The sequence below is a fragment of the Mya arenaria genome, chromosome 12 (genome assembly GCF_026914265.1).
Source record: "Mya arenaria isolate MELC-2E11 chromosome 12, ASM2691426v1".
In the NCBI taxonomy this organism is placed as follows: domain Eukaryota; kingdom Metazoa; phylum Mollusca; class Bivalvia; order Myida; family Myidae; genus Mya; species Mya arenaria.
In genome coordinates, this window is record NC_069133.1 from 38,750,259 (window position 1) to 38,775,404 (window position 25,146).

The window sequence follows — 25,146 nt, forward strand, 5'->3', positions numbered from 1 at the left end:
GTAGCACATTACTTGGAGTATTTATTTTTAAATACCCACTCACCAGGTCTACTTATACTCCTTATTTTGGTTTTAGCCGAAATGTGTCGGTATTGAACGTAACCAATCGCTAGATTTTTATACACTCTGACTTTTCATTACTGATTTGTATATAGTGCGCACTACTCGGATGTGAAGGCAATATATTGATACAGCTAATGCCAACACTTATTCAGATATTGCTCAAAAGAGGTAAGATGTTCATGTTAACATATTCATTTTGTTAAAGTGTCGGAATGAGTTCTACACATAAAACCCGTTCAAATGATACAAGAACAATATCGGTAGATCAGGCATCACCATAACACATGAAACCCTTTCAAATGATAACAATATAATATTGGGCTTCTTAAGGATCCACAATACACAAAAACTTGACATAAAGCCTTTTTCAAATGACACTGAAATACAATACTTCATTTGAAAGAGTTTAATATGAATTACAAAATGAACTGAAATCAAGGCCATGGTATTTGTGTTGTTCGCATGTTATTTTATTTTAATGCAAACATGTCTAATTTATTTGTCTTAATATACGTTGTCATTTAGACATATTTTATGAAATAAGACATGACTACATTAAATCAAAATCACATACAAATAACACAAGTTACAGAGTGATTATGGCATTGAAACAGTTTAGACGTATTAATGAAACAACTCACAGCAATTTCCGGGAAGATTTTATTGAAACTGTTTAATAATTGTTATGATGGTGTCACATATAGCACCGGGTCTCCATTATGTTCAGGTATGTGCCATGTAAGTTATTCATTTCTGATTCATTCACCAAAGGAAAAACATGCCCGTAAACGGTGAACAAAACTGATCAACGTATAACACAACATATGTTTGTCTTTTCAAATACGTTCAATTCTCCATGCATCCTACATGTTTTATATAATACCCATATTTTTAAAAAAACATCACTTATACTCCAAGCTTTGCAGGGAAAGTATTACGATAGAGACATACAAAGTGAACATATAAAACAGAATAGACATGTTTGACCAGTGCAATCGATATACCATAAGTGCAACCGAAATGTGTGTTGTTTTTTTTTACTTTCGAACATAATCAAATCGTATTTGTACAAAGAAATAATAAAGAAACAGTAATGTGTATCCTCGTCCGAAGATAACATTCGGACTTGTATATGGTGAACCGAAGTGACAAGCGCTGCACTTTATTTCTGAAGAATGATTAAACGTTTATTTGTCTTCATCACACTACTGCAGCTAGTCTAACGTTACAACTTATTTAGTAGCAAAATTCAAGCAATCTTGTTACATAATATTTTCTACATTATTTCTTCATATATAACAAAAACACTGTTTCCCCGTTCTGTCGCTGATTCTTACAATTGCATTATAGTTAATTGGACATTTATTATTCACACAAAGAGCATTTATTGAAAGGAACTGTGCCGGATTGACTTTGTCAATAAATATACGCTAGAATTACTTTTTTTATCAAATATTTATTGGAAAAGCTTTTTGAAAAGACCAACAAATATTACCAGGTCCGTCTTGATCGCATTATTTAGTAACAGTTATGCTTATAAAATGTATTGACGACACATTGAGTTCTGAAAAGAAGCGAGACCATTTTGGTGTTTAAAATTTAAAATTGCATTGTTTGTTTTTTAAAGTTTTTTACCGACCTATGTACAAGCGCGTTAGCAGCATGGGCTAGTACCAACACAATTACACAAACATTTGCCATATTTCTAGCATTGCACACATGATGGTTGTTTGTGTCCTATATATTCCTTTTTGGCCAATATCAGTCAAATTTTAACTAGAACACTCCGGGTAAAGTAGGCCACATTACGGGTATCACATCGGATAATGCCAGTCACAAGACTTAAGTTATCCAATGTTTTATCGAAAACGATAATTTGATACCGTTGTGGTCTTGACCATGTCGTGTACATTGCATTATTGGTTCATGCATAAAGAGGTCAAGATCAATACACATTGGTGTCACCAGGCCAATACTGGTCGTGTTAAGTGTGCCATGTTCGTCATCTTCAACCTGGAAGTTGGCGTGCGCCGCTTTATACACACGTAAATTGATTTCATTAGAAAATACCTAGCAAATACTCGTAAGACAGCTGAACATGAACGACTTTGAATCTATTAAACAGAAGCTGACAATATGAAACACAGATTCGTAGTTTCAGCATAATTCTCGTAAAACGAATTTTACTTAACAGCATCTGGAAACCGCTTGGCGACTTCGAACCTACCGCTTGACGACTACCTTTGCAGATTTCTCAGTTGTCTTGTTGGGAAGGATTAATGTAGATTAATGAGCCGTTTGTGCATTAGCATTTTAATTGTATGTCAGAGATCCCAATCAATTAACTTAAATAACGAATTAATATCCGCCGCCAAACGCGAAAAGAAATTGATAGATGCATGAACGTCGAAACCTTATAACGTCTACACAAAACATAAACTCTGAAAAGAAATATTCAGTTATTAATTTTGCATTACTTATTTGCAGATTTGATAGCAGACTGGCAGTATCTTTAGGAAGAAACAAGAAGTTGATGATAAAAACACAATATAAGACTAATAAACTAAAAAATATATGTACATGTTAATGGTGATTTAACCATGTCAAAACAAGTTTTTGTGAGGCATTTCTACCGCTACCGCTATTAAACATACCATAAACTGAAACGTCCATTAATCAAGACAACATAGAATCAGTCCAAATTTCCAAATAATTGAGTTTGTCTCTGGAATTTCGATTCCATTTATGTTCCTTTTTCGAGCGCATAAACCAAACTCGGTTCACTTATAATATGGCGGACGGCTCTCTCGTTCACGAAATGGTCCAAACAAAGAATTTTATGAATCCCATCAAGCCTCAATTTCCTGCAATATATTTGTGCCTGATTTGAATGTTAGTGTTAGTCTGAGATCGATTTGACATTTGTAAAACACGAAGGTGTGTTCTCGTGCCTATGGCGAGATATGTGCGTGGACAAACAACTTCCTTTGAACAAGATATAAATCCGTGTTGTATACGAAGAAAAAATAAGAAAACAGTATTGCGTTCTTCGTCCAAAGACAATTGAATGACTGTGTAGATGTTGTTTTAGTGGAATAGTTGTACTTTTTAATTTATCTTCGCCATCATACTGCAGTAATCCTAAGCATAATATAGCCTTTAATAACCATAAGTCTACGCACTACATGTTATTATCTGTCTTTTACGTGTCCAGTTTTTTCTCACTGTGTGACGGTCAAAACAAACCATTCATCGGCTATTGGCATTACTTTATTGAACCTAAATTACCGTTAAAGCCGGTAATATTGGGCTGTTGAAATTTATTGTCAACGTTACCGTTCTGGCAAATTCTGTTTGTGACAATAAAATAAAAAAGACAATAACAAATCAGTCTGGTCCAACTGAGATAAACATCTTTTCTCTTATATGTGTCGTTATGTGTACGTTTAGAACATCGGTTGATGATACTAACATATAAATTGTTATCTGCAAGACATAAATTGTTCTCACCGAAGACATTTAGTAAGATAAATGTTGCTGAGTCAGTGTAAATTTTGTCAACAAATAAATGCTAAAATGATAAAGTATAGTTGTATTCAATATGTATTTAAAATATATTTATCAAAAGGGCCATGCTTCTTACTAAATCTAGATAAACTACTAAAAAGTAACGGAAAACGAGTCAAACTTTATCTTGATAATGAAAACTGGCTAAAATATTGAGTATTGAGTTATTTGAAACAGACAAGTAATTGGTCTAAAAGTATTCAGCAGAGAATCTTAAATTAGCATTTACCAAAATCCACATTACCGGTATTGCGCGATAATTGTTGTGTGCTGTTGTGTATATTTCTTTTGATTGAAATTATTTATACAAATTGGCAAACGTTGATTACATAACTGTTTCCGTCGAATAAGGCCTGTCTTTTGACTCACATCCCGGGTCTTACCAGTGAATGAAACTGAACACAAAATGGCAGCTCCGATTAAATTCGTATTTGTCGTTGTATCGTTTGCCGTACACAACCGGGCCTTTGCCATAAGTCAATTTACAACGATTGTTTAATAAAGGAATCAAAGTTATTTGTCGATATTTAGTTTGTATTCTGGCTTATAACACGTACGTTGATGTATCGAGTGAAGTCTCTACTTTGTTAACTGTCTTTGGCTCATGACTTTTGTTGCCCCTAATTTCTTAATAACATTTAGCGGGACTCTGTTGCCCCACTTGTGTTGGGGTGTTTACAAATATACCAATTGCTACTGATTTTACTATTTAAAATTAATAAAACTCACAAATATAGTTTTAAATCAACATTTCTGAAAATTTTTAAACAATGGTGAAACAAAACAGCACCCTGTACAAGATACAGGCATACTGGGTCAAAGTATATTTGACCAAAAACATGCACATTGACAAACGCCTTGATTGTAGTTCAGAATTATACATTAGAATAGTTTCAACTTAATCATTGTCCACTTAATCATTGTCCAATTATTGTGAAACAAGTAATTACATCATTATGCTATAAAGGTAGCCATTCTCATTGACGCGAGAGTGTTGTCTTGTATTGTTGGGAATTCGCATTACAGGGAGGTTTCTCCCATAAAGTGACTACAAAGAAAAACTCCATGCGGCAGGAATGGAAATTGAACCCGTGACGCCCAATCAAAACGGCCTTACTTCTATTATGGACTTTATTTTATTGCACAGATTATAACTGTGATATCAGTTGTTTTTCTGGGAATGTATGACAGGTTACAATCAGAGCCAAGGCATTATAATTCAATAATGACATAGGCGACATTTAGACATATAGGACATATATTTAAAAATATGAGGATCAAAAAATATTTACGTCTTCGATAGTAAACAATGCCCACATAATACATTATTGTTCAATGCAGTAACAAAATGCCAATTATGTTTTACGAATCCTCAAGGGCGCTTTCAATGTGCACTTTACTTTTATTCCATCATCAGAGCTGCGATCGCTAAGCCTTTGTGAAGGTTACATTTGATGGAGTTCGAGGCGACGACTATTTATGGAACAATCGGAAATGTTGTAATTCCAATGGTGCTCCGGGCTATTTGAGATTTTGTTCTGATGATTCAATACAATACGGCATTTGTGAAGGTTACCTCATATGGTTGAACGTCGGTTCTTTCTGTAGTGTCTTTTCATGTGTACGATTGTTTTAATTCAATATTTACGCACACAGTTTCAACAAATACAAATAAAAAAGGTAAATTTATGGCTGAAGAGAAACCATGGAGTATATGGCTGCTCATTTTAATTGCTGCTTCGACACTTGTATTAACTAGCATTCATGAATTTATTGCTTAATAATTGCTTTCAAATCATTCTGTAAACCATATCACTGACAAAAAGCTTGACTGCTATAAATATTATTGATAATTCTACTGCCTCGATATAGCATACACAAAACAGCAAAACATTTTGTTAAAACGGTTTGTTACAAATAATAGTAAATTAAATATCAAATTCAATAAGATTCAGAATAATCCAATGTATTTAAAACGAAGTAAGAACCAGTGCACATTTTTTTCATTTGTAACAATATCTTTTCGCTGAATAAAGTAAACGACAAACGTAGTCATGGAGATTTTATTTTTTCCAGAGGAGCAGCAAAACACTTTATGGCAACACTTGATTTTCACATCTGTGTATCATAATTCAGATAATTTATTTCTCAATTGGTTATCACCAAAGAAAACCCAGCGATCAAGCGTTATTGTTCTCTTCATTATACAATGTGTTTTTCTTAAAAATGGTATTGCTATAACTCTCAAGGACGCAAGACAGTTAGTTGACGCAGGTGTAGTTAAAACAGTCCAATACGATTGCCTTTCAATGTTATTTGAAATATTTGCTGCAAACTGCAAGAAAATTTTATAAAAATAGTAACGCAGTCATATGTTTTATTTTCATGCTCCAAATATCAACAATAAATGCAAAGCAAGTAGAACTACATCTACATCGATGGCAGGTATAAAGGGGGTGGGGGTACAAGAGTGTTTTGTTCATAAGTATGTTCACTTTGATGTACGATGAAATAAGATATGTTCAAGATGTTAATCTTAAGGTATTCTTGAATGACGGGTAGAAATGCAATAACTGTGGTGGAAATTGAAATTGAATGAAATTTATTTTAGTGCCCGACAACACAGTGTTTGCATTGAAAATGCGGTAAGGCCTTTTTTATGCTTCTTTCAAATGACCGCCCCAAATCCAATTTCTGAGTATTAATGGTGAACCAGTTATGCCATAAATAGCTTTAAGAGTTGCACCTATAACAATGATTGAGTGTAATTTTATGTGCACCTCTATCGTGTACATAAACACTAGAAGAACGTGTCGTTTGACCGATATGGTACGTCATAGGTATTTGACATGGTTACTTATTAGTCCTTATCCATATTCCTCTCTTGTGTCTGTTGCATTGATCATATCTAAGATCGAAAACCGTTGATCTGTTAAAGCGTAACTCATCAGTGCAGTCGCGTATCTTTGTATACAGCCGTAATGGACAATAAACCAATAAAAATATACACTAACATTCGCCCATCGGTCTTCGATAAGTCGCGCTTTATCGTTTTTGCTGTGACACCAGAGCATGAAAAATGGTTACATGGCTTGGGGTAAACGATGTCATTACTTTTGGTCTGGTTACTGTACTTAAATGCGAACCTTAATGTTAGGCTTACGGATCTAAATCCTATTTTATTTGCAACAATCCTAGATAATTGAGCCAAATATCTGCCAAATCCAATTCTGAACCTTTTAGATATCCAACTCTCGGGAAATAAGTAAAGTAAATCTAATATGACCTTAGATTGCAATTTCCGGGAATGCTAAATGGGATTATACAAAGTACAGTACAATCGTCCTATAGGGTTGATGCCTGATGGAATAATCCAAGACATCAAATTTGTGAGGCATCAAATGAGGTTTTGAAACTGCGTTTCACCAATTTAGTAAGAATTTATCAAATTGCGATTATATAAATAAACTACATTGTCACCTTGAGTTCTTTTCTGAGTTCTCTACATCTGTTGTGTAGACCAATATAAAACGAAATAATCATATGTTTGGTCTTTTGTATATCTTACAATATCGACATTGGTTATTGAAAAAGCAAAATTTGGCCCTTTCTTTTCAACATTGTCGATATGTCAAAGGGGCACAATACAGGTTGATATATTTTGGGGGGTTTCAATTATTTTGTTTTACTCATTTGACTGCAGTGATCAAAACGAAAGGAAAACGTAGATTTTTATGTACAGACAAAAAATAGTAGCAATAGTTTTGTGTTTTTTCACTGGGAAATTGGTGACCACGTAGCTATTATTAATAAATATAAATGCTAATATTTTTAACTGTTCACACATCAAATGCTTGTTTTTATTTTCATCATCAAAGTCACATGAGTATAACATAATAGCGCTTTAAAATCGTGCATCAACCTTTCAAGTGCCCTTTTAACACCAAAATATAAGGCGTATATCGCTTTTTGTATTATTGTCCCACCTAACTCGATATACTTCCATAATAGCATGTAAATTGCAGTTCAAAACAAGGCCAAAACTATATTCAACTTTTGACAGAAGTCTAATTAACACAAATTTGGTAAATTCATATTTACATATATTATGATATTATGATATGTATAGATAATCATTCATGTTAACTTTCACATCGATTTAAAAAAATAAATAATAAAAAATACTGTGAATATTGCTTAAGGAAGGTGTCAACATTGGAAAGTGTAGGACAATAGTTATGACAGTTTACATGACATTCAATGAAAGAGTAATAGGTTGTTGTTGTCATATCTGCGGTTTTTTCTCTTAGCTGTTTTGGTTCAACTATAATGACTAGAATAAAACGCACACTTTTTATGGTATATTCATGAAGTCACATTATATAGCTTTGTTTGTCTTAACTCAATTGTTCGAAAGATCTTCGGTTGGTTTAGAATTGTTCTACAGGTGTTTGCTGTGACTTAACTCGCTTTTATGCTCTGTAACGATAATTAACCAATTGACATAAGTAAGACGATAATAAGGTATCCTACTTATGTATCCGATACTCAAATATAATACCTAATTAATTTCAGAACCAACCCTTTTTGGTTTTGAAAGATAAGACATTTCGTTTGCGAATTCAGTTGAAGTAAATAGCAAATACACAAACTGTTATTTCTTCATGTAAAATGCACTTTTGATTGGTTAATTTGACATATTGCTATATAGAAAGAGAAACCCTTTCAAGCGATACCACAATAATTTGTGGACTCCGGGCATCAATATTTAACATAATGGTCAGTGTCATCATCAAATAGGCTGCTTGAATATGATGAGTGTCAGATGCCTTCAACGTTTATCAGAATGGTAGTCAAACATCGTTTACCAAAAACAAACTAAAAAACGACTGACAATCAATTGGCGTCTATTAACCTATCGCTGAGATAAGATAACATAGATAAGTTGATATCAAATAATCTTTATTTCATGTCGGTCATATTAAACATAACAACATAAGCTAACAAGGTTTTTTTCCGACGTATCATTGAATACCCAGTAGAAAAGCAAACAAATTGTCTAAAACGAGAGATAAATGGATTAATACATGTTACATGAAAGTGCAAGTATCAATCAACGTTATATGATATACTGATGACAATGTATACAGATCATATGTGAATTAATTAATGGCTATAGCATAAGCATTTAACTAAAATGGCATGCACAAGCATATTAAACAGCTAAGGGAATAGTAGGAAATATTAACAAAGCTATGAAAAACAAATCGGGAAATACAAACAGTGGGTGAAACTAAACAAGCTTAGAGAGTCTGCATGTGTAGCCCGTCCAGGTATGGATCAGTCTTTTGACCGCTTTGAAATCCATGGTTGTACGTAATTTATCTGGTTGACTGCTCCATACACCGATGGCCACTAACCGAAAATCTTGTTTTACCAAAGGTTATTGTTTTTACAACTGTTTTGCAGATAGCTTCATTGTCATATTGGAAAGGTTAAATGATGTTGAAATATTTCTTATTACAATAGCTTTTGGATTACTAAAACGTTTGTACATGACAGAAAACAACTAAAAATCAAAGCTGTTTTATATGCTTTTATTATGGAACCACTATTAAACAAAACAATAACCTGAAGTATTTAATTTTACGAAATTTGTTTGTCCATATGTTTTGAAACATAAGGTCGGTTAAAAATATCAAGTATACAAACAATCGAGTTATTTCAGAAATGTCCATTCTTTTTTTCTGAGGGAGGGGGGGGGGGGGTATTCAAGCGAAGAAACTGACTCGGTTAGATAATGAATTACCCGCTTTATTAATAACCATGTCATGCTTTATTTTTCTACAATCTCTATGTTCGTGATTGGAATGAAAGAGGGGGAATTGGTGTTTGTTTGATATCAATTTGACATTATTTTGTAGAACGCAAAACCCTGTTTCTTTTATTCATGGCACGCATTGCGCATGGTAATTCAACTTAAAATTCATGAAAATAATATCAGCTCATGCGGTGTACTGATAAACAACAAGAACACATTAAACAGTGCATTAAAGTGCCAAGATGAGACAATTGAACAGTCGACAAACTTGTTAAGATCATTTGGATGATGTAACAATGTGTTCGTATTTGTTTATAAAAGATCAACCTAGTATCGGTCAACCGAGTGTTTGATTGGCAACTGCCAACATGTCAGTTTAGTGACCTTTCTGTGATGCATCAAAACAAGAAAGCGCTGTATTTGATTTCTGAAGAACCATCCTAATAAAAGATAAATGGTTTAACTTCACCGACGATTGTATTTGTTTTTAACTTTAAGCGTGTTTTCCAAGCAATCGATTCACCATCTAGTGACTTCTATTTGTTTTGTTAGTGATATTTTCTCGTAGTACTTCTCAAAAAAGGTTCTCAAAACTCTATAAAAATGAAACTGTAACAAATCTTATCAATATAGTGTATATATGTATCCTTCGATTAAAGAGTATTCGAAACATTTGGGCCTTGAATTTTTCTTAAAGTTACTTGTTGGATCAAAGTACGGATGTCTACAAGTTGGCTTACTCCTTCATTTGCTCATTTGAGTGTCAAAGTAGAAAACACTCGCAATTTTCAAGCCAACCTACACTATCAAGGCAAAATTCGTCTAAAATGCACCTATACACACCATTTAAGAATGTGATTTACATTTTCTGAGGATTAGAGGTGAGGACGGGCTTCCATCTAACCCCGGCATCGTATTGGAAGCTTAAATAGCAATCCTCCTCTAACATACATGCCGAGTTTCAGCAGTCATTGATATGTGCGATTTGTAGCTCTTTTTATTTTAAAGCCTTTTATTTAAATTGATTGATGTTAGAAGTTGAGTCATAAATTACCATGCTACGTATGAATTTCTTAATTATCAGGCAAGTCAACATTTCAAGTTTGTCCAGCTGGGACCAATTTGTTTTATTTGATTTGTTGCCTTGTCTTGCTTTGCAATTTCGCATTATTCGAGTCGCTGATCCTTACATTAAGAATAATCAATGGAACAAATGATTAAATGTAGTTTCTTCTTAAAAGACATTTATTAAGACGAATGGAACCAAGCCAGTTTAACCTTTGTCAATAAATAACCGCTAGAATGATCCTGCGAATAATAATTGAATTGTTCAAAATTGTTTCCAAAAGGGCAATGTTTCCAACCCAATTCATCTTCATTTTACTTAACGGGATGGAATCAGAATAAACACTCGACCGGAGAAAACTCCTGAAGAGTAAATGTGAACACTCAAATGGCATTTAGAAATGACATGCAACAATTTGGAAACTATTAAATTGGACGTGTATTGTGTTAAATCGGGCGGTGCCAAAACTGCTAATTATATTAATGGGAAGACGTCAAAAGTACATCTAAACAAAACAAATTGCAGAGTGCCAAATATGTTGACTCCAGTTAAGACCCATTAATCAAAACGTCTTTCCTCACATTATTGACTACATATTAACAAAATTGTTGATAGGGCAATACAATTATATTTGAATGGTAATATGTTCTTGGTTGATAAAGAAAATACCAACTCTTGTTCTGTATCTAGGTTCAGAGCCAACCAATGACTCTAATATGGCACAACCAACGTTTAGTTAAAAAGCAAACGATCTCTATAAAATGCAGACGATAAAACATTTTTTTGAAATTTTGATTTTATGTTTGTGGTATGGAAATATTTTCATTCTCCGTCTATGATATATTTTTATCAAGTCTTAATTGTACTGATGGGAGGTTATATTTCGCGGATTAGAGCACAGCGTAAATTGATATGGTGGAATATCATTGTTCCTCGTGTTTACTTAAGTCTTAAAATGAATCCGTATAAAACATGGAAACTTATCGCATGGGAACCTCGAACACCCAAACTTGTGTCAATTACTTGATGTCTAGAGTAGAGAATACTGTTGTAACCTATTGAATAATGTTTTACCCTGAGCTTTGATGATGGTGACTACTGCTCAGACAATAAATTGAATTATATTTAAAAGTATTAACATTTCGTGTCTAAGCATTTAAAAGTTAATTCTGTAAAAGTGTTTTTAACTATCTCCGAAGTGCGCGTTGAAAATACTCAAAGACACTTAAAGTAACAAAACTTGATATCCTCAAATATATATCACATTCGGGTTCTTTATATCCTCAATACAGAAGATAGGTTATAACAAAACAGCCAAGCCATAACGTGATATTCAAAATTCAATTTGTTATTGTCCTAGAAATATGATTTATATACTCAACAAATAGACAACAAACAAAGTCAATTCGGGTTCAATACCGTTGCCCGTCTTCGTTATTGTAGATACCGTGCTGATTAAATGACGAGAACAGTTCACAAGTAATGCAAAATCAAAAGCCATGTCTATGTTTCTATTTAAGTCAGAGCCATTGGTCTTAAACATTCTACTAAATGAAGAATTCATGTCTGCGGCAATGTGCCTATGTAGTAATTTTATCGTTGTTTAAGGGATAATATACTCTTTTTCACAATTCCTTGTTAATACTGAAATGAATCGAATATCAGTGTGCTTTTCAGGACAACTTTTAAACTTTAGGATATGCAATAGTTTTTAAATTGACAAAACTTGTTTTGGAATGTGTACGTAATCAAGGGTATCTCATTAGATATGTAAACAAAGTTTGATTTTCCGGTACAGCAGTAAAAAACTTCCATGATAAGGGGTCACAAGACATCCCAAATTCACATATTTAAAAATATGTTGCATTAAGCCTCGTTATTTCTCAATTTCTCAGAAAAGGTTTGTGCTCCGAACTACATACCCCATCAACGCCATAAGGACGTGATCGAATTAACTATGATATGTCGTATTGCGCAATTATAACATGCTAAACATCAGCACTGTTTTAAACAACGACGTACAAATATGTTGACAGCGTTAATATCACAAAGAACAGCATGTATAAGCTTTAAGCGTCCGATCAATGTCTTGTGTATTTGGACAGAAATATATGTCGTCATTTGAACAATTCCTGAGACATGATATGTTAACCAAGCATTGTCCGTTACCAAGTATATTGACAGGGTCAAAAGCACAAACAACATTTTCTGTATTAGCTTGTAGCTTCCGATAAATGTCTATATACTTGTACTGAAGTATATGTCATCGTTTGAACCATTCCTGAATTAATATGTTTAAACCAACCCATAGGCCCTTGTTAACAAAACAAATACAGATCAATGCCAACGGCCTTGATTCCACTTAAGACGTGCTAATACAATATTCATTACCGTTATGAGATATTGTTGATTGAAACGGTTATGTATACTAGTCAACACTAGACTTCGTAGGTGGTTGCTAAGAGTACTAATACAATAGGGTTATTAGAACTGCGGTTTGAACCGGGAGGTTGTATTCGACTCGAGTGGAGTTTTGCAGATTCGGATTTCACGAGGGGCAAGCCGAATGAAATTTAAATCTGCAAAAATCCACGAGGCTCGAATACGACAATCCGGATCAGAACGCAGTACTAATAACCCTTTTATTATATACATTACTTGTTAGATCAATTAAAACCCACATGTTTTCATAATAAATATCATTTTAACGACGCACTATTTTGTTTTATGACGTCGTTTTAACATCGCGAAACGATACTAGTTTTGACGTGACGTCACAAGAGTGGAATACGGCCGTATTGCACTGGAGTGGAATACGGACTACCGTATTTTGCGATATGTATTGCGTGTTGATTTATGATGGGTATTTTATTAAAGGATTTACAACCCATGTGATCCTTTACGGAAAACAGGGCCGAGCTCCATAATCTATTTATAGAAAATTTCATATGCTTAAATATTGGAAAAATATTTTTCCTTATTAGGTTCATCAATGGTCAAAAAAGTATATAACTCACTTAAAACGATGACATAAATAACAAAACATATGAAAATAAAAAATGGGCTTCACGGATAAAACTGATCTTCAAGGAGCATGGATTTGGAAATGCATAGTTATAGGAAGAAATATACAATTTCTATCTTCAGCTGATACGAAATATGATTTTTGATAATTGTTTCCCAAAATGGTACTCAGATATAATAATTTCTCTAAATTTGAAAGTAATGCTATGTAAAAAGACACATTCAAAAGAGAAACATATGCATAAAGATATACAAACGCATCACAAAATTAAAGATTGTGTTAATAGTGTAATATGAATTTAATTTTCTTTCAGTATGCCCGAAAAATAGAGAACAAAGAAACTTTTTTTAAATATATTTTTGCCATTGGCCATTAACTAATTAATCAAACACTTTCGAAAATTCGACTTAAAGAATATCCTTTATTATATTTGATTTTTGTTTATATTTAGCAATTTTATTTGGAGAATCATAATTATGATGTGTTAAAAAACATTTTCATAGCACATAGCAACATCGTTACCCCTTGTTAATTCAATGCCATTTTGTAGTGTATGTATTGTGGGGATATTTTACTACAAACATTGTATTGTTTTATGCCATAAAAGTATGGAATGGAATGGAATATAGTTATGATCTTAGTTGAAAGGAAAATACCCAGCACCTTTTCACATTTATCGATAGGTTAGTAGCTTAATTCTGATACATGCAATATTAAAACATAAATGGTGATCAAAAACTGAACAACGCATAGCTATAAACATTTCTGTCGTAAAGTTATTAAAACGATTCATGCAGTTATCGCAATGCTTTATTTTGCCTTAAAGGTCACTAATAGTGCTTTTTTAATCATCACAGCTTCGATCGCAGAGACTTTGGAAAGAGCATGAGACGGCATTTAATGGCGTAAATCGATCATGGTTGTACAATAAGTCGCCATGCATTGGGTATATTTGGAAGTTTTATGGACATAAAAATGCATGAAACGATACATTACTGATTTAAACTCCCCAAAAACATCCATTTTGTGCCTGGTTCCTCACAATTTCAAATGTTTCCTCTGTCGGATTTTTTTTTGTACTTTACAAGTGGAAATAATCAGAAAAAGAGCTCGTTACTCTATGGAACAGTACGTTCTTTGGATTACGGAGCTTGTTCTTGTAGTATCCAGTGCATTACTCTAGTTTCTGATATTCAACAAGTTTGTCAGTGATATTTTAAAGTTATATTATGCTGCCTAAATTATGTGTACGTCATGAAGCTAGGGTATGTTAGTAGTGCTATGAAATAGGATTGTTAGTATTCTTTTGAATTTGATGGTAGTATTGCTATGGAATGGGATGGTAGTAATGCTATGGAAAAGAATGAAAGTAACGCTATGAAATAGGATGTTAGTAATGCTATGGAAAAAACGGATGTAACGCTATGAAATAGGATGTTAGTAATGCTATGGATAAGAATTATAGTAATACTATGAAATATGATGTTAGTAATGCTATGGATAAGAATTGTAGTAATAGTATGAAATATGATGTTAGTAATGCTATGGATAAGAATTGTAGTAATACTATGAAATATGATGTTAGTAATGCTATGGATAAGAATTGTAGTAATACTATGAAATAGGATGTTAGTAATGCTATGGATAAGAATGGTAGTAATATTATGAAATATGATGTTAGTAATGCTACGGATAAGAATTGTAGTAATACTATGAAATATAGTTGTGCCAATAAATAATGTACAAAAAGTCTGCACATCGATCTTCAATTAGTATCGCGTTCAATGTTTAGAATCGCAGTTTTCCTGTGACACCAGATAATTCAACAGAATTGCTTGGCTGGGATGAATAACCTAGACATACCGTAAAGTAAGCCTCTAAAGTAACATTAATGGTAAACGATGTAATCACTTCGGGTCAGGTCTCTGAAGTTATACTAAAATAGATATCGTTGGTAAACGGATTTGAATGGACACTTAATCCGATTTGATTTGGTAAAATTCCTGATCATTAAGCCGAATGGCTGTCAAATCTACTTCGGACCGTTTAATACAACCAATATTCTAGGTTAAAACATTTAAATCTGATTTGACATTTATTCTGATCTTTGATATAGCAATATCCCGAAATATCAAAGTAGAATGTACAAAGTAAAGTTACAATCGTTCCATACAGCTGATGCCTGTAGGTATTATGGGGGATACTTTGGTAAGCATCCAATGACTTGTTGAAACTTTATTTTAACATATGAAGTTAACTAGTTAAAATCAAAATAATATGAACAAACCGTTCTGTCAATATTGGCGTTAAGGGTGTTCTCTACATCTGCTGGCCGGACAAATATCGTACATAAGACCTTTCTCAAAATGATCATCAAACATCATTAACCAAACAGAAACTGCGAAACGACTGGAAGCGCCTTTGCGACTGTTCACCTTCCGTTTCAAAATTACTCCATTGTCTTATTGGAAAGGGTAAATGATGCTGAGATATTTATTTTTACACCAGTTTTTGGATTATTTAAATAATTGTACATTTTTAAATATATGTATGTAATGTTTACACTATCCAAAATGCATTTATTCTGATTCCTTGTTAAGGGCAAATAGAAATTTATAGTTGGCTAATATCTTCCGAATAAAATATAAAACTACAAAGAAAGATCCGGTTTGGAATTTATTTGCAGATTTGATAGCAGAATACAATTCGTTAGCCTTAATCAATAAGAAAATCATAATAGAAAACACAATATCAAACAAATAAATTGTGTTTGGTGAAATGTTTAATCCATCATGTCTGTCAACATATGTTGATCATAATGGAAAACACGATATTTGACAAATTAACTGAGTACGCTGAGGTGTTGAGTACATCATGATTGTCAGAACATGTGTACGGATATATCTAGTTTGTACATCATGGCAGATAAAATAGAAAAATGGCAAAAGTCATAGCCAGAATCAACAAGAAAACGCAATACCAGACAAATGAATCGAGAAATAATATACATGTTAAGAGAGGTGTTTGACATTTATTTATTTTTTCCTTGAAACCTTTTTAATGAGGTCTTTACTTCTGTTTCCACTATAATACAAAACTAGCCAGAATGCATTGAAATAATAAAAATAACGAAACATTTTTGTCCTTTTACTAGTTAAACATAACCATATAAAAAATAACATATTTCCAAACAATGTTCATGTATTAGTAACTTCCATTATATTTTGAGCTAAGAAGACAGACTCAGTCAGACAATCAAGTGCTAGACGGCATTCGAATTCTATAAATATTTTTTATGAACCGTGTCATGTTTTATTTTCCTACATTATCATTGTGCGTGATTGAAATAAAGGAAGGCACATTTGTTTAATATCAATTTGACATTTGTAAAACACGAACTCCTGTTTCTTTCATTCATGGCAAGCACTGCGCTTGGGAATACAACTTATGTGGTGTACTGACGGAAAAACATAACACATCAAACATTGAATTAAAGCGCCAAGCGAAGACAATTGAAAAGTCGACAAATTTGTCAATGTCATTTGGATAATGCAATCATACGTTTCTATTCATTTATTAAAGATAACCCTACTATTGGTCAACTGTTTGTTTGATTGGCAACTGGCGACTAGTCCATTTAGTGATATTGACTGACATGCATCAAAGCAAGAAAGAACTGCATTGGTTTTCTGATGAACCATGAAAATGATAGATGAATAAAGGGCTTACTGTTAGTTGACCTCGATCCCACCAATACTTTCATTTCCATATTTTTAAAGGTCACAAACCGCTTTTTAAATGACAATATTACCTATTACACCAAAACAAATCTAGTGAATATAGCTAGATAGAGTTATAAGTTATATAAAATTGTTCCGAAAAATTAGGGCCTGGAGGCGGTAATCACAAGCAGTTTTTCAAGCAAACCTTCTATATCAATATGAATGACAAACTACATCTGAAATGCACCCATAAACATCATTTCAGAATGTTATTATTTAGTTTCGCGATTTGGGGGCTGTTTTATCTAGCAACTTTATCGAAGATGAAGCTGATTTTCCAGTAATTTATTAACCTTTCGCAACCCTCGACTTTCAACAGCCATTGATATGTGTAATATGTAGCTGAGTATTCCATGTATAGCCTTTTCTTTAATATGGACGTTATTCAAACCTTACAACGATCGGTTGAGTTTTAAATCGCCACTATATGAATGTATTTTGTAGTATCAGGCAGGTCAACATTTGAAAAATGTCGAGCTGGGATCAATTTGTTCTACCTTATTTGTTGTCTTGTCTTGTTTTCAAGTTCACTTAACGCAAGTTGCTTATCCTAACGTTCAGAATCATCTTGGGAACAAATGATTAAATATAGTTTCTTTGTAAAAAACATTTATTAGGATGAATGCAATCATGCCATTTTAACCTTTTCAATAAATAAAAGCTAAAAAGATTCAGTACATAGTTATTGAATTATTCGCAAATTGTTTCCAAGATAATATTTTCATGGTTAACTCAGAAAATACCATTTTTGGACTGCATCTCTTCGGTTCAGGGCCAACGCACTAACTAAAATTATGCCCAGCCACCGTATAGTAAAAAGATTAAAAAAAAGCTGATGATCAAAGGGTGTTTTTGAAATCGTGGAAGACTTGCCTTTGGTAAACAAATATTGACATACACAGCTAATGATAGATGTTTTATCAAGCATTATTCGTACTCCTGGGATTGATCAGCCTTCAGGAGGGCTACATTTCGTAAGAACTAGAGGTTTATGCACAGCGTAAATTTATATCATGGAATATCGTTGTTCCTCGTGGTTACTTGAGATAAAGTTCGTATTTAACATCAGTGTAAGCATATTCGGAACGCTCCGGATCACTAGTCACATGGGCACCTTCAATCTGTCGTCAATTACTTGAAAACAAGAGTAGGGAATACTGTTTTGACCTATTTAACTCTGTTTTATCCTGGGTCATGCTAATGGTGACTTCTACTTTCACAATTATTTGAATTATATTTAAAAATGAATTGTTATAATTACGTCCTTAAACATACTTTAAGCATGTTATTGATAAAGTGTTTTCAATTCTGTAAACGTTTGTTAACTGTCTCCAATAGTTACCATACTCAAACACAATTAAAGTAACACAACTTGTTATCCGCATGTATATACCATATTCATTATTCTTGATATCAATCATCAATGCAGTCGAAAGAACAAAACAAATCAGCTATCTAGCCATAACGCCATAACGTTCTTCACAATTCAATTTGGGGGTTTTCCAAGAAATATGATTGTTATTCCCCATACCTTAGATAGGCACCAAACAATCTCTCTTATTGGGGTGTTTATTAATACGGTAAACTAATAAAGTCCAATACCGTTGACACATTCTGTTATTTTAGATATTGTGCTGAGAACATGATAAGAACATTCTACAGGAAATGAATAAAAAAAGCCGTGTTTAATTTTGTACTTAAGTCATAACCAATTAGCCTATTTTTCACCAATGATTTTTAATACCAAAGGTAATTAAAACCAAGATTCGTACAACCTAGTGTTTGAAAATCGGACTCAATTTGCTATCGATAATCGAATCGAATCGGACCAAGCATTTCGATTTACTATCGGACAATAATCGAAGGTTCATTATATCGGTAAGGAATACATTCTGAATACAAAGTATCATCAAGATCATTTAAATGGTTAAATCTGGAATCAGTACGTGTAATGCTATAGTCATGCATTTTGTAATAGAAAGTAAATTTCCATAATCTTCTTCTGCCTTTTATAACTTAACGAAAAACATAAGAACACAAAACATACTTAATAATTGCACATCAATTGCAAAATGATGCGAACCGCATCATGTAAGTTATCTTAGGATTTCATCTATGTAAAAGCATGTTAAATATTTGTGAACCAGCTTAACATTCAATAACATGTTATTTTGAACATTTCATTAGAATAACTTGATTTCATAAAACTTTCACAAAAACCGTAAATTAGTTAATTACAAACGATACCAAAAGCATGTTTCAAAAACAGAATGCACCGATCCGGGATCCCCGGTATTTTCAGACATCACCTGACCCACTACACCACAGAGACCGGTTATGGAAGGTTGTGTGAAGTATATAAACAATTTAAAACAATTTGTAATTTTGGGAGAGTTTGTTAACTAATACGGAGTCACCTGGCATCGAAAATACACATAACACCCCTTTAAATGATACCAAATTAGTTAAACGGAATCACAATACAATACATGAAATGATACCAAACCAATACGGGGTCACACGGCATCCAAAATACACATAAAACCCTTATAAATTATTTTAAACTAATTCGGAGTCACAAGGCATCCAAATAATCACGCCATTGGGTTAAATCCAACACTATGTCCCCTATTCTCAATTTTTACTTCGAAACGAAGGTTTTTTATAAATTTTAATAACAAAATTAAGACGTCACAAGCAAGTTTGACGTACTACATTGATTCGACTAGACAGACGCTTTTGTTTACAAGCAAGCTTATTAATGTATATATATATATATATAGATCAATGATTTTAGTTAAGAGTCAAAATATCCGTTGCCAAACGCAAAAATAAATTGATAGATGTGTGAAAGTCGACAGCTTATAGCGTCCACACAAAGCATAAACATAGCAAAAAAATATTCAGTTATAAATTATGCAATACTAATTGGCAGGTTTGATGGCAGACTGGCACTATTTCGAAGCAGAAGCAAGAGGTTGATGACAAAAACATAATATCAGACTGATAAACTAAGAAATATATGTACATGTTTATGGTGATTTAATTTAAACCATGTCAAATCAAGTTCTTGGGAGCCGTTTCTACCGCTATCGCTATTAAACAAACAATAAACTGAAACGTCCATTAATCAAGACAATATAAAATAAGTTTAAATGTCCAAATTTCTGAATAAAAGACTGTCCCTGAATTTTCGATTGCATTTATTTTGTTTTTTCTGCGTATAAACCATACTCGGTTCAGTTATAAAATGTCGGACGGCTCTCTCGTTCACGAAATGGTCTAGGCAAAGAATTTTATGAATCCCATCAAGCTTTCATTTCCTGCAATATATTGCGTGAATGGAATTTAAGTGTTTTTCTAAGATCAATTTGACATTTGTAGAACACGAAGGCGTGTTTCTCGTATTCATGGCGAGCTCTGTGCGTGGACAAACAACTTCCTTTGAACAAGATATGAATTCGAGTTGTGTAGAAAGAAATAATAAGAAAACAGTATTGCGTTCTTCGTCCATAGAAAATTGAATGACTGTGTAGATGTTGTTTTGAAGTGGTAAGGTTGCACTTTATAATTTATTTTCGCCATTAAACTGCACCTCATCTAAGCATAACATATCATTTAATAACCATAAGTCTTCTCTTTACATGTTATCATCTGTCTTTTACGATGTCCAGTTTTTTCTCACTGTGTGACGGGTAAAACAAACCATTCACCGGAGAGTGGCATAACTGTAATGAATATATATTACTGTTAAAGCCGGTAATATTGGGATGCTGACATTTATGGTCGCCGTTACCGTTCTAGCAAATTCTGTTTATGATAATAAAATAATATAGCAAAAAACAAAACATTCTGGTCGAACTGAAATTAGAATGCTATAATGATCAAGTAAATTTGTATTCAATATGTATTTGCAAATCTTTTACGATGTCCAATTTTTTCTCACTGTGTGACGGGTAAATCAAACCATTAACCGAAGAGTGGCATAACTTTATTGAACCTATATTACCGTTAAAGCCCATAATATTCATCCTCGATACCCCAGTGTATCATAACCTTTATGATACCCTGGGAAATTTGGCTGGGGAAACTTCGAAAATCTTGAATATTCATAATCATTTTCCTACCAATGAAATTGCCGATTACAAAAAGGAAAGAATCTCCTTTGTGAAGAGCTATCGGCATATTTAACAATATCCTGCCTAAAACATGGTCTCATTGGATTATTACGAACCGAGATTGCATCATAACTTCTCTGTTATTTTTGCACAGAATGAAGTGTGTCTCATGCGACCAATCAAGCGACTGGATTTCACCTTAATTATTCATGAGTACGAGATTTTTACAGCTGATTTGCCCAGGGTATAATAAAGGTTATGATACGCTGGGGTGCTCAGGATGGTAATATTGGGGTGTTGACATTTATGGTCGTCGTTACCGCTCTAGCAAATTCTTTTTATGACAATAAAATAATAAAGTTATTTAAACGGAATAGGTATTAAAGTATTCAGCAGGACATCGTCCGTTCTGAATAGAATAAATTAGCATTTACCAAAATCCACATTACCGGTATTGCGCGAATAATTGTTCGTGTGTTTTTGTGTATATTTCTTTTGATCGAGATTATTTATACAAATTGGCAAACGTTGATCACAGGACTGTTCTCGTCGGATAAGGCGACTCACATCCCGGGTCTTACAAGTGAATAATACTGAATACAAAATGGCAGCTCCGATTAAATTCGTATTTTTCGTTGTATCGTTTGCCGTACACAACCGGATTTTTGGCCTACGTTAATCAAAGTTATTTGTCGATATTTGGTTTGTATTCTGGCTTATACCACGTACGTTGATGTATCGAGTGAGTTCCTTACTTTGTTATTTGTCCTTTGCTCGTGACTTTTGTTGCCTCTAATTTCTTGATAACATTTAGCGCGCCTCTGTCACTTGTGTTGGGGTTGTTTACAAACATACTTATTGCTACTGATTGTTTTGTTTACAAAACCCTAAGATATAGTTTTGAATTAACATTTCTGAAAATTGTTAAAGAATGATGGAACAATACAGCACCCCGTACAAGATACTGATATATTACCGGGTCATAGTAAATCTGACCCAAAACATGCACATTGACAAACGCCTTGATTGTAGTTCTGAATTAGACATTACAATAATTTCAACCTATTCATTGTGCATTGATTGTGAAACGAGTAATTACATCATTATACTATAAAAGTAAGCATTCTCGTGGGCACGATGTTACGCGAGAGTGTTGTGTTGTATTGTTGGGAATTCGCAGTACCGGGAGGTTACTCCAACAAAGTGACTTCAAAGAAAACTCGCATGCGGCATGAATGGAAATTGAACCCGGGACGCCCAATCAAAACGGCCTTACTTCTAGTATGGACTACATTTTATTGCACAGGTTATAACTGTGATATCAGTGTGGGGGGGGGGGGGTTCTGGGAATGTATGACAGGTTACAATCAGAGCCAAGGCATTATAATTCAATATAATTATGTGTACGATTTTTTCAATTAATTATTTAGGCTCACAGAATTAGCCAATACAAATAACAAAGGCTAATTGAATAATACCTTTTTAGGCTAGTAATTTTATGACTGAAGAGAAACCAATGGCGTATATGGCTGCTCATTTAAACGCTCCTTCGAAACTTGTATAAACTAGCATTTATAAATATATTGCTTAATAATTAATAATCATACTCTAAACCATATCACTGACAATAAAGCTTGACTATGCTATAAATATTATTGCTAATTCTACTGCCTCGATATAGCATACACAAAATAGCAAAAACATTTTCTTAAAACAGTTTATTACAAATAACAGTAAATTAAATGTGGATATCGAATTCAAAAATATTCAGAAGAATCCAATGCATTTAAAACGTAATAAAAAGCAATGCACATTTTGTTCATTTGTAACAATATCTTTTTGCTGAATAAAGTAGACGGCTAACTTGGTCTTGGAGATTATCTTTTCTCCAGAAGAGCAGCAAAACACTTTATGGCAACACTTGATTTCCACATATGTGTATCATACTTCAGATAATTAATTTCTCAATTGTTACCACCAAAGAAAACCTAGCAATTTCTTCATAATACAATGTGTTTTTCTTATAAATGGTATTGCTATGGCCCGCATAGACGCCAGACAGTTGACTTGAGTGAAAATAAAACAGTCCAAAACGATTGCCTTTTGTTATTTGAAATATTTGCTGCAAACTGCAAGAACATTCTACTAGTAACGCAGTCATATGTTTTAATATTATGCTCCAGACATTAAGTTAACTGAAACTGAAATAGTCCAATACGATTGCCTTTTAATGTTATTTGAAATATTTGCGTTTGCAAGAACATTTTACAAGTAGCTCAGTCATATGTTTTATTGTCATGCTGCAAATATCAACATCAAAATCAAAGCAAGTAGAACTACATTTACACCAATGGTGGGTCTAAAAGGATGGGGGTACAAGTGTGTTGTGTTCATGGGTATGTCCATTTTGATGTGTGGTAAGGCCTGGTTTAAGCCTCTGTCAAACGACCGCCCCCAACCCGATTCAGGTGTTTTTATGGCGTACCATTTCGGTCATAAATAGCTTTAATATATAACTGGCATTGAGTGAAAAGTTCAGAAGTGTACCTCTTTGCTTTACATATAAACTAGACGAACGTGTCTTTCGACCGATAAGGTACGTCATAGGTATTTGACATGGTTACGTATTAGTCCTTAACCCTATTGCCCTCTTGTGTCTGCTGCATTGACCAGATCTAAGATCGATACATGTTGATCTGTCAAAGCATATCCAACCAGTGCAATCCCGAATCTTTGAAAACATCCCTGTACAATAAACCAATACACCATATACAATAGCATTTGCCCATCGGTCTTCGATAAGTACCGCGCTTAATCGTTAAGAATTGCAGATTTACTGTGGCATCAGGGAATGAAACAAGGTTTACATGGCTGGGGATTAAAAAGCAAGACACCCCTTTAAGTAGGTCTCTAGTGAATATTTAATGGTAATCGATGAAAATACATCTGGTCAGCTTTCTGTACCTGTATTCAAACAGTTATATTAGGTTTACGAAACTAAATCCTATTTGATGTGAAACAATCTTAGATAATTGAGCCAAATATCTGCCAAATCCAATTCTGAACCTTTTATACAATAAAAACTCGGGGGATAAGTAAAGTAAATCTTAAATGACCGCATATTGCAATTTCCGGGAATACTTAATGGGAATATACAAATTACAATCGTCCTATACGGTAGATACGTGATGATCAATGACATCAAATTTGTGAGGCATCAAATGAGTTTTTAAAACTGTTTTTCACCAATTTAGTAAGAATAAATCACTTCGTGATCATATCAACAAACTGGATTGTCACGGTGGGTTCTGTTCTGAGTTCTCTACATCTGTTATGTAGACCAATATCCTATGCGAAATAATCATAATTTTGGTCTTTTGTATATCTGACAATATCGAAATTCGTTATTGAAAAAGCAACATTTGGCTTTGTATTTTCAACATTGTAGACAAATTAAAGGGGCACAATACATATTTATTATTATTTTTAATAATTTTGTATTACTCATATGACTGCAATGATCAAAACGAAAAAAAACGTATATTTAGTGTACAGATAAAAAATAGTAGCGATATTTTAACACTTTTTAAACTGGGAAATTGGTGACCGTAGCTATTATTAATAAATGTAAAGGCTAATATTTTTAACTGTACTCACTTCAAATGCTTGTTTTTATTTTCATCATCAAAGTCACATTAGTATAA